The sequence below is a fragment of the Salvelinus alpinus genome, chromosome 10 (genome assembly GCF_045679555.1).
Source record: "Salvelinus alpinus chromosome 10, SLU_Salpinus.1, whole genome shotgun sequence".
Lineage (NCBI taxonomy): Eukaryota > Metazoa > Chordata > Actinopteri > Salmoniformes > Salmonidae > Salvelinus > Salvelinus alpinus.
In genome coordinates, this window is record NC_092095.1 from 64440835 (window position 1) to 64451112 (window position 10278).

The 10278-nt window shown below is 50.0% G+C and overlaps 1 protein-coding gene across 8 annotated transcripts in view; it reads left to right on the forward strand.

The window, feature by feature from the left end:
• Positions 1-10278, forward strand: part of agap1 (ArfGAP with GTPase domain, ankyrin repeat and PH domain 1) — a 245605-nt gene that overhangs the window by 227068 nt on the left and 8259 nt on the right. The window lies entirely within an intron of this gene.

The following is a 10278-nucleotide window of genomic DNA, read 5'->3' on the forward strand; positions in this document are numbered from 1 at the left end:
TTAACTAGCTGGTCCTTCTCTCTTGGTGAGGTCCATTTAATCTGTTAGTTAACTATCTGGTCCTTCCCTCTTGGTGAGGGCTGTTTAATCTGTTAGTTAACTAGCTGGTCCTTCCCTCTTGGTGAGGGCTGTTTAATCTGTTAGTTAACTAGCTGATCCTTCCCTCTTGGTGAGGTCTGTTTAATCTGTTAACTAGCTGGTCCTTCCCTCTTGGTGAGGTCTGTTTAATCTGTTAACTATCTGGTCCTTCCCTCTTGGTGAGGTCTGTTTAATCTGTTAGTTAACTAGCTGGTCCTTCCCTCTTGGTGAGGTCTGTTTAATCTGTTAGTTAACTAGCTGGTCCTTCCCTCTTGGTGAGGTCTGTTTAATCTGTTAACTAGCTGGTCCTTCCCTCTTGGTGAGGTCTGTTTAATCTGTTAGTTAACTAGCTGGTCCTTCCCTCTTGGTGAGGTCTGTTTAATCTGTTAGTTAACTAGCTGGTCCTTCCCTCTTGGTGAGGTCTGTTTAATCTGTTAGTTAACTAGCTGGTCCTTCCCTCTTGGTGAGGGCTGTTTAATCTGTTAGTTAACTAGCTGGTCCTTCCCTCCATCCCACAGCATCATCTTTATCCCTCTGATAGGAGCCAGCCATTCCCTGTGATGCCCTGCATTTTATAAAATCTCTCACACACACACACACACACACACACACACACACACACACACACACACACACACACACACACACACACTTATCTGACAGGCAGGGACCACAGCGTAAACGTTCAAAATAATTGGCTTCCTACATTGTAATTCCTCTGTAAAAAGGGAGCTGCCCTTGATTAAATTAGACCCTGATAGACATTCATTTTTACATGACTGGCTGCTTACTATCTCTCCCCGTAATCCTGTCCCCAACTAGGTTAACAAGGCTTCCAATTTACTATTGACATTAAACTGGCTGACGAGCCAATCAGAGAGCCATTCATCCCAGGCTGGATGCAGTCGTCGTGAGGAGGGATGCTAATAAGGGAAGACTAAGGGTCTATTATTTATGGCTGACTCATCAGATGATCTGGTCAACGAGATGACCTCATCTAGGGTTTCATCCCCCAATTTAATAATGAAGAAATGCATAATAATGTGTGTCTGGCTGTGAGAGTCTCTCTCTCCCTCTGTCTGTCTCTCTCTTTCCCCCTCTCTCTCCCTCTGTCTGTCTTTCTCTTTCCCCCTCTCTCCCTCTCTCTCCCTCTGTCTGTCTGTCTTTCTCCCTCTCTCTCCCTCTGTCTGTCTGTCTTTCTCCCTCTCTCTCCCTCTGTCTTTCTCCCTCTCTCTCCCTCTCTCTGTCTGTCTCTCTCTTTCCCCCTCTCTCCCTCTGTCTCTCTCTCTCTCCCTCTCTCTCCCTCTGTCTTTGTCTTTCCCTCTGTCTGTGTCTGTCTCTCCCTCTGTCTGTCTCTGTCTCCCTCTCTCTCCCTCTGTCTGTGTCTCTGTCTCTCTCCCTCTCTCCATCTGTCTGTGTCTCTGTCTCTCTCCCTCTCTCCATCTGTCTCTCTCTCCCTCTCTCTCCCTCTGTCTGTGTCTCTGTCTCTCTCTCTCCCTCTGTGTCTGTATTATCTCTCTCTCATTTTCTCATTCCTGAAGCACAGATTAGTCTGTATATGGATAATAAGTGAAGTGGTAGGTAGCTAGGCCTTTCTGTAATTGCCGTATTTGTCCGCAAATTGCTCATGAGTTCTCCTTGTTGTCTTGGTAATGTGTTCAGACTGATTTGGTTCACTGTTAGTACAGACCTTGGCTGGTAAACATTTTAAACAAACCATAACAGATCTAGCAGGGGCTAATTGAGAAGAAATGTCTTATTTACTCCCAATTTAATTGAATAATCCCACTGTTTGATCGTTTGGAAATGAGATCAAGTTAATTATGTCTGAAACCTAGACAGGCTGTATTTATCTGTTATGTATGTATCAATTGTTTATTTAATTTGATTGTCCCATAAAGATTGATGTCTACATGCAGCAGTCCTATGTGCTGTCCTTAACTTAGTTGAGAAATATTCATACTTGGAAATAAAAAGATCCTCTGCGATTTAAACCACTTGAATCTGAGCCGTAATGACGTGACTGTTTCTGGGAGGGTGACGTTATGCACCATTGGAGCTGTGGAACTGTTCTGTTTCAGCCAGGTCCCCTGTGAGGAGCTTCAGAAAAGGGGTAAAAATGTCCGTTAAACACCTTCTAATCCCACTCATCTGCATCGGGGCTAATATGAACAGAAATGTCAATGGGTCTGAACTCTCTCAGGACTTCCTGGTCGGGTCGCAAGGTAGGTAGGCAGCCAGGTTTGTGCTCAGCCAGACACTGTCCCTCTCCCCTTTCTCCCTCTCCCTTTCTCCCATCTCTCCCTCTTGACCTTTCCCCTCTTATCTGCTCTGTATGCCACTACTGGAGTGTTGCTCTGTCTCTCTCTACCTACACCTCTCTCTCCTTCCCTCTCTCCCCCTCCCTTCCTCCCTCCCCCTCTCTCTCTCCTTCCCTCTCTCCCCCTCCCTCCCCCCCCTCTCTCTCCTTCCCTCTCTCTCCTTCCTTCCCTCCCTCTCTCGATCTCCTTCCTTCCCTCCCTCTCTTGATCTGCTTCCCTCCTTCTCTCAATCTCCTCCCCTCTCTCTTCCCCTCTCTCTCTCCCCCTACCTCCCTCCTTTCCTCTCTCTGCTCTTCATGCCACTACTGGAGCATTGTGATCCAGCTGAGGGCACTTCCCATCAGCTTTGCCCATTTTCCCCCAGCCAGCCAATCAGGGAACAGTATCAGGCCAGGCAAAGGCCCAGTAACAGAGACACTAATCTGCTCATCATAAAAAAAGCGCTGAGCTTAATTATCTGTGACTATCCAAGGGCAGCTAACGACCAAAGTGTAATTGATTTCAGACCCCTTGTTTTGAGGGGGGTCTAGGGTATTTTTACCTTGTAAGACAATAGTATCTATCTGCTCTCTATTTTACAGCTATTCTGTCTGTCTACCTCTTCTTTCTGTGGTACCATGTGTACCTTGTTCCCTCTTCCCTCTCTGTATGTGTTGTTCCCTCTAGTGACTACCTCTCTGTATGTGTTGTTCCCTCTAGTGACTACCTCTCTGTATGTGTTGTTCCCTCTAGTCACTACCTCTCTGTATGTGTTGTTCCCTCTAGTGACTACCTCTCTGTATGTGTTGTTCCCTCTAGTGACTACCTCTCTGTATGTGTTGTTCCCTCTAGTGACTACCTCTCTGTATGTGTTGTTCCCTCTAGTGACTACCTCTCTGTATGTGTTGTTCCCTCTAGTGACTACCTCTCTGTATGTGTTGTTCCCTCTTCCCTCTCTGAATGTGTTGTTCCCTCTAGTGACTACCTCTCTGTATGTGTTGTTCCCTCTAGTGACTACCTCTCTGTATGTGTTGTTCCCTCTAGTAACTACCTCTCTGTATGTGTTGTTCCCTCTAGTAACTACCTCTCTGTATGTGTTGATCCCTCTAGTGACTACCTCTCTCCTCTCTGTATGTGTTGTTCACTCTAGTGACTACCTCTCTGTATGTGTTGTTCCCTCTAGTAACTACCTCTCTGTATGTGTTGTTCCCTCTAGTGACTACCTCTCTCCTCTCTGTATGTGTTGTTCACTCTAGTGACTACCTCTCTGTATGTGTTGATCCCTCTAGTGACTACCTCTCTGTATGTGTTGATCCCTCTAGTGACTACCTCTCTCCTCTCTGTATGTGTTGTTCCCTCTAGTGACTACCTCTCTGTATGTGTTGTTCCCTCTAGTGACTACCTCTCTGTATGTGTTGATCCCTCTAGTGACTACCTCTCTGTATGTGTTGTTCCCTCTAGTGACTACCTCTCTGTATGTGTTGTTCCCTCTAGTGACTACCTCTCTCCTCTCTGTATGTGTTGTTCACTCTAGTGACTACCTCTCTGTATGTGTTGATCCCTCTAGTGACTACCTCTCTGTATGTGTTGATCCCTCTAGTGACTACCTCTCTGTATGTGTTGTTCCCTCTAGTGACTACCTCTCTGTATGTGTTGTTCCCTCTAGTGACTACCTCTCTGTATGTGTTGTTCCCTCTAGTGACTACCTCTCTGTATGTGTTGTTCCCTCTAGTGACTACCTCTCTCCTCTCTGTATGTGTTGTTCACTCTAGTGACTACCTCTCTGTATGTGTTGTTCCCTCTAGTGACTACCTCTCTGTATGTGTTGATCCCTCTAGTGACTACCTCTCTGTATGTGTTGTTCCCTCTAGTGACTACCTCTCTGTATGTGTTGTTCCCTCTAGTGACTACCTTTCTGTATGTGTTCCCTCTAGTGACTACCTCTCTGTATGTGTTGTTCCCTCTAGTGACTACCTCTCTGTATGTGTTGTTCCCTCTAGTGACTACCTCTCTGTATGTGTTGTTCCCTCTAGTGACTACCTCTCTGTATGTGTTGTTCCCTCTAGTGACTACCTCTCTGTATGTGTTGTTCCCTCTAGTGACTACCTCTCTGTATGTGAGCCTGTGTGTATGGTCTGGTGATCTCACCCTGGTCTTAGTCTCCTCAGGTTGTACTGGGGAGCTGTCCAGGTGACAGATTCCTCCTGTCAGACCTCATTACCTGGGAGTCAGTGGAACCCTAACGAGTTGAAACGAGTCCTAACGAGCTGAATTAGAGAGGGCTAATTAGGCCAAAGGAGAGGGCCACTCTGCTCACTCACTGACTGACTGACGACGCTGTGTGTGTGTGTGTGTGTGTGTGTGTGTGTGTGTGTGTGTGTGTGTGTGTGTGTGTGTGTGTGTGTGTGTGTGTGTGTGTGTGTGTGTGTGTGTGTGTGTGTGTGTGTGTGTGTGTCACTGACTGAGGACTTCAGTCCAACCTGGTTCCTCTCACTGCTCTGCCACAGTTCCATTCTGTAATGAATGGTTGTGGTATTCCTGAGGTCCGTACGTCTCAGAGCAGACCAGAACCAGCACCACACTGTTACAATGGGAATATGATACGGATGTTATTGTGTATGTTAACAAGGATGTCTGCTCTCTTTGTTAAGAGATAAAGATGATCATGTTGAGGAATGTCTCATGATGATGTGATGTTGTTGGAGGGCATCGAATAACAGCCCTTTACGGTAATGATGCTGGAAATGATCATGATGCGGGTGATGACAGTTATGATAATGCTGGTAATTTTGGACATTGGTAATAAGGTCAACTTCATTTTAGGTGGAAAACAAAGATACATTATTTTGTCACTTAATGAATCACTGCGTGTCAAAATAATTTAATCACTTTAATAGGCAACAATATCCATCAAATATAAATGATCATTTGGTAATACCATAATGGTAGATAATGAATATTGTTATGATTTAGTATGATGTGGGACTCTGCTGTGAGTCTTGTATCCAGGGTCTATGTTGGGGTCGTAGACCCCCTCCCTCCTCCTGGTCGTAGTGGCAGTGGAGAGCAGCTGGTGGCCAGTCACGGTCGAACGGCCCAGTGGAGTGGACGGCTGTCAGAGGTGACCAATCAGACGGGGCTCTGCCTGGGGGTCTGGGGGAGACAGGAAACTACTGGGCCTGTGTGTAAACATACTGCAACAAAGAGACTGGCCAGGGAGAACCAGCACACACACACACACAGAAATAATACAAACACAGACTCATGCACCTAAAAGAGGCAGGAAATGACAGATATCTATTCTTCAGCTCCTGTCTCCAGTTGGCCCCAGATGAGTCAGAGACTGACACCAGCCCCCCTGTTTATCCCCGGGTAACCCCAAACAAGCACATTCCTCACCCCACTGTTTCCAACGGCGACAGAACCCCACTGTCGCTCCTCTCCTGCGGCGGCGGAAGTCAACAGTCCCACTAACAACCTCCTAACACAGGCTAATGAAGCTGTCAGTCAAACCAGCCCGCTGTTAAATTAACCAAGGGGTTTGTCATGGGTTTCACTGACGCTTGTAACACACACTAACACACACCGCCATGTATTTCCCCTTCACCACTGTTTCTCAACCTACAGTACAGAGAGAGCAAACCAGGTTGTACATATATGGGCTTCCTCTCTCTCAGGGCCGAATATATTTACCTAAGTCATTATCATGATAATAATGTGTTACTGTCGTCTCACATGAATGCACTAATGGGAAACGTTGAAGTGTGTGTGTGTTGTGGTCGGGGGCATTTCTGGTGAAAGGCTCATTGCGTTCGGACATGTTGGAGCCCTCGCTGGCATGACCTGTAGTGTTTCATTAGACTGGCTAGGAAATCTGCCTCCTGTGATTATTATTTACACACACACACACACACACACACACACACACACACACACACACACACACACACACACACACTCTCCCCCTTCGTGTTCCCGTTTTAAGCATTTGCTGTAGGTGGTGAGAGAGAATAGGGGTTGTGGGGTGTGTGTGTGGCTGCATCCTGTGTGAGAGTGTGTCCCTGTCAGTCTGTCTGAGCAGGACCTGTGGTTAATTATCTTCATAGTGCTCCGTGGTGCTACAGCCTATCCCCTAATCCAATGTGAGAAGTGAGACAAACATGGTGGAACAGTGAGCTGCAGTCAGACAGGTACCTCTCTTAGACACACAGAGAGAGGGGGGGGGGGGGACCCTCAGGCACACACACCGCCCTCCCCAGCTATTGTCAGAGAGCCTTTCTGAGCAGCTAATTAGTCCAATTAGCCATTCTAGTTTCCAAACTGCTCTCAATACTCTAACCAGAGGATAATGGTGGCATCCTGCCCCTTAATGCCCTTCAAGATGAACACCACATTGGGTTGGAAAATCACTTAGTAATGGATTCATTCTCAGTAGTGTTTCTTCTCATTCAGGGGGGAAATAGTGTCGCTATGTGCTTGTCAGTAGGGTATACCAGCAGTGTTGGGGGGGGTTGTCACGTGTTGGGGAGGCCGTTGTAGGAGGGGTGGACATCCATCCTGTCCTGTGCTCGTGTGTGAATGTGGACACTTCCTCTTCTCCCTTACAATGCTGTGCTGTCACCATCGCACCCTGAGTGTGTCCGTTCGTATTGTGTCCAACATGACCACCTGTCAGGCGCCGTGTGTGTGTGTGTGTGTGTGTGTGTGTGTGTGTGTGTGTGTGTGTGTGTGTGTGTGTGTGTGTGTGTGTGTGTGTGTGTGTGTGTGTGTGTGTGTGTGTGTGTGTGTGTGTGTGTGTGTGTGTGTGTGTGTGTGTGTGTTTCTGGGCCCTTGTCTCTGCCTCCGGGCTCCAGCCCATAGCAACTCTGTCCTGGAGAAGACCCGGGCTCCAGCCCATAGCAACTCTGTCGTGGTGAAGGAAGACCCGGTCTCCAGCCCATAGCAACTCTGTCCTGGTGAAGGAAGACCCAGGCTCCAGCCCATAGCAACTCTGTCCTGGTGAAGGAAGACTCAGGCTCCAGCCCATAACAACTCTGTCCTGGAGAAGACCCAGGATCCAGCCCATAGCAACTCTGTCCTGGAGTAGACCCAGGCTCCAGCCCATAGCAAGTCTGTCCTGGTGAAGGAAGACCCAGAATCCAGCCCATAGCAACTCTGTCCTGGAGAAGACCCAGGATCCAGCCCATAGCAACTCTGTCCTGGAGAAGACCCAGGATCCAGCCCATGGCAACTCTGTCCTGGTGAAGGAAGACCCAGGCTCCAGCCCATAGCAACTCTGTCGTGGTGAAGGAAGACCCAGGCTCCAGCCCATAGCAACTCTGTCCTGGAGAAGGAAGACCCAGGATCCAGCCCATAGCAACTCTGTCCTGGAGAAGGAAGACCCAGGATCCAGCCCATAGCAACTCTGTCCTGGAGAAGACCCAGGATCCAGCCCATAGCAACTCTGTCCTGGAGAAGACCCAGGCTCCAGCCCATAGCAACTCTGTCGTGGTGAAGGAAGACCCAGGCTCCAGCCCATAGCAACTCTGTCCTGGTGAAGGAAGACCCAGGATCCAGCCCATAGCAACTCTGTCCTGGAGAAGACCCAGGATCCAGCCCATAGCAACTCTGTCCTGGAGAAGACCCAGGCTCCAGCCCATAGCAACTCTGTCCTGGTGAAGGAAGACCCAGGCTCCAGCCCATAGCAACTCTGTCCTGGAGAAGACCCAGGATCCAGCCCATAGCAACTCTGTCCTGGAGAAGACCCAGGATCCAGCCCATGGCAACTCTGTCCTGGTGAAGGAAGACCCAGGCTCCAGCCCATAGCAACTCTGTCGTGGTGAAGGAAGACCCGGTCTCCAGCCCATAGCAACTCTGTCCTGGTGAAGGAAGACCCAGGCTCCAGCCCATAGCAACTCTGTCCTGGAGAAGGAAGACTTAGGCTCCAGCCTATAGCAACTCTGTCCTGGAGAAGACCCAGGATCCAGCCCATAGCAACTCTGTCCTGGAGAAGACCCAGGCTCCAGCCCATAGCAACTCTGTCCTGGTGAAGGAAGACCCAGGCTCCAGCCCATAGCAACTCTGTCCTGGAGAAGACCCAGGATCCAGCCCATAGCGACTCTGTCCTGGAGAAGACCCAGGATCCAGCCCATGGCAACTCTGTCCTGGTGAAGGAAGACCCAGGCTCCAGCCCATAGCAACTCTGTCGTGGTGAAGGAAGACCCGGTCTCCAGCCCATAGCAACTCTGTCCTGGTGAAGGAAGACCCAGGCTCCAGCCCATAGCAAATCTGTCCTGGTGAAGGAAGACCCAGGATCCAGTCCATAGCAACTCTGTCCTGGTGAAGGAAGACCCAGGCTCCAGCCCATAGCAAATCTGTCCTGGAGAAGGAAGACCCAGGCTCCAGCCCATAGCAAATCTGTCCTGGTGAAGGAAGACCCAGGATCCAGTCCATAGCAACTCTGTCCTGGTGAAGGAAGACCCAGGCTCCAGCCCATAGCAAATCTGTCCTGGTGAAGGAAGACCCAGGCTCCAGCCCATAGCAACTCTGTCCTGGTGAAGGAAGACCCAGGATCCAGTCCATAGCAACTCTGTCCTGGTGAAGGAAGACCCAGGCTCCAGCCCATGGCAACTCTGTCCTGGAGAACGAAGACCCAGGCTCCAGCCCATAGCAACTCTGTCCTGGTGAAGGAAGACCCAGGCTCCAGCCCATAGCAACTCTGTCCTGGAGAAGACTCTGGCTCCAGCCCATAGCAACTCTGTCCTGGTGAAGGAAGACCCAGGCTCCAGCCCATAGCAACTCTGTCCTGGTGAAGGAAGACCCAGGCTCCAGCCCATAGCAACTCTGTCCTGGAGAAGACCCAGGATCCAGCCCATAGCAACTCTGTCCTGGAGAAGACCCAGGATCCAGCCCATAGCAACTCTGTCCTGGAGAAGACCCAGGATCCAGCCCATAGCAACTCTGTCCTGGAGAAGACCCAGGATCCAGCCCATAGCAACTCTGTCCTGGTGAAGGAAGACCCAGGCTCCAGCCCATAGCAACTCTGTCCTCTGGGGAAGGCCCAGGCTCCAGCCCATAGCAACTCTGTCCTCTGGGGAAGGCCCAGACTCCAGCCATAGCAACTCTGTCCTCTGGGGAAGGCATGCGTGCCAGGAAGCAGTGAAGTGCTGCCTCCGCATTTCCTCCACACACACCCAGAGAGACGAGGGCCCAGGCCCCTGCCGAGACCCTCCCTGCCCCACCCCTCCCTGGGGCTTTGTCCTGGGGCTTTGGCCCGTGTACCTCCGCCCAGCCTCCTCACTCTCTCCCCGGGACAGGCAGGAAGACCAGGGACATTCCGTCCTGCTAGGCTAGCCCCCGACCAGAGAGGGTAATATGGCAGGCAGGCCCCCATACCTAGGTTACACCCCCTCAAACACACACACACAACCAAACGCAACACAGTGAGTCTATTCTCTGGGGAGAGAGTTAATGAGATTCTACTTGGTTCCCACACCTCTAAAACTCTCCATCTATTTGTATTTGTCTGTCTCTCCCCCCTCCTCCTGTCTGTCTCTCCCCCCTCCTGTCTGTCTCTCCCCCTCCTCCTCTCTGTCTCTCCCCCTTCCTCCTGTTTGTCTCTCCCCCTCCTCCTCTCTGTCTCTCTCCCCCTCCTCTCTCTCTCCCCTCCTCTCTGTCTCTCTCCCCTCCTCTCTGTCTCTCCCCCTTCCTCCTGTCTGTCTCTCCCCCTTCCTCCTCTCCCCCTTCCTCCTGTCTGTCTCTCTCCCCCTCCCTCCATCCTTTCTGTATAACCACAGAAGTTAGTGAATGAACATGCTCCTTCCTGGCCTATAGCTACTTTGAGTAAAGTTTAGCCAGAAACTAATTTCTAACATTTTGATATTAGCTAGATGTTTGTCAGGTGTGTGTGTGTGTGTGTGTG